This window comes from Nannospalax galili, unplaced genomic scaffold (assembly GCF_000622305.1).
Source record: "Nannospalax galili isolate Female #2095 unplaced genomic scaffold, S.galili_v1.0 scaffold461, whole genome shotgun sequence".
Taxonomy (NCBI): domain Eukaryota; kingdom Metazoa; phylum Chordata; class Mammalia; order Rodentia; family Spalacidae; genus Nannospalax; species Nannospalax galili.
Genome location: NW_008349975.1, coordinates 10,380,184 through 10,381,921, shown reverse-complemented (window position 1 = coordinate 10,381,921; position 1,738 = coordinate 10,380,184).

Sequence of the window (1,738 nt, the reverse complement as noted above, 5' to 3'; positions counted from 1 at the left end):
AAGGGTGTCAGCAGTAAAGGTGAGGGCATTGGTAGGAAAAGATTGGAATCCTGACACTTGGGATGTAGATGTGTGGGAGAACCCTGAGGAGGCTGAGGGTTTTGAATCCTCAGACTCTGAGGAATTTGATTCACCTGGTGAATTAATCTCCCCACCCTCAGCAGAACCACCCTATCCACCCTTGCCTGAGGAAACTAATCCCATTGAGGAAGCTGATCCCATTCAGCAAGATGAAGCTGATGTCCCTCAGGGCCCAGTTGTTGTTGCCCCTAGACCTATAACCAGACTCAAAGCTAAGCAGACCCCTAGAGGGGAGATAAAAATTGTGGCCAATGGGGAGGTACACTATACCACTAAAGAACTTAGCGAATTTGCTAATTCTTCCAAGCAGAAGTCTAATGAATATGTCTGGGTTTGGATTTTAAGGGTATGTGATAGTGGTGGAAGGAACATAAAATTGGATCAGGCTGAGTTTATTGACATGGGCCCCCTGAGTGGATATTCTAGGTTTAATATGGAAGATCCTGCAGTTAAATGGGTGTTAAAAGTTTATTTGATTGGTTGGCTAAGGTATTTATCAAAATATGGCCTACTGACAGAGAGCTGGAGATACCTGCTATCCCTTGGCTTAGTGTCAATGAAAGGATTGTAAGGCTCAGGCAAATTGGTATGCTTGAGTGGATGCTCAGTGCAACACCAAATCCTCCACAATGGGAGGGCCCAGAGGGCATGCCTTTTACTGATTTTATAAGATGGAAAGTACTGAGAGAGACACCAGAACGTTTGAAGAGCTTTGTTTTTGCTCTTTTCCTTATGCCAACTCTTACAGTTGGAGATGCTGCTGCTCAATTGAATAAATTAAATGTAAACATAATAGGTGTAACAGGACCTTGGAGTAGGGTAGGTGGTAGTATTGAATTACCAAAGACAAGGTGAGCGTACTTATCGTAATGGGCAGCAAAGACAAAACAATACCTACAATGGCATGACTCAAATGGACCTGTGGTACTGGCTACTCAATCATGGTGTTTCCAGAGACCACATACATGAGAAGCCCACTAAGTTTTTATTTGATCTGTATAAGCAGAAAAGCTCTAGGACGAATGACAGGAAGTCAGTATTGGATCATAGTAATAGAGAATCTCGCTCAGTCAACCAATTTCCAGAGTTGAGACAGTTTACAGACCCAGAACCCATTGAATGAAGGGATGGCCGGGTGCCCTTGAGGAAGGACTATGTCACAGTACCAAACAGTTATGCTGTTTGCCTCTCACCCATCCTTCCGCAGAGGGACCTGCAGCCTTTTACTAGAGTGTACATTGGGGGAAAGGAAATAATCAGACTTTCCATGGCCTATTGGATACTGAGAGCTAGAGAATCGGTTGACACTGATTCTGGGAGATCCTAAAAAGCATTGTGGCCCTCCAGTTAAAGTAGGAGCTTATGGAGGTCAGGTGATAAATGGAGTTTTGGCTGAAGTCCGACTGACAGTGAGTCCAGTGGATTCCTGAACTCATCCTGTGGTTATTTCCCCAGTACCAGAATGTATAATTGGGATAGATATACTTGGGAATTGGCAGAATCCCCACATTGGTTCCCTGACCTGTGGAGTGAGGGCTATTATGGTTGGAAAGGCCAAATGGAAACCATGGGGATTGCCTCTGCCAGTGAAAATAGTGAACCAATAACAGTATTGCATCCCTGGAGGGATTGCAGAAATTAGTGCTACCATCAAGGA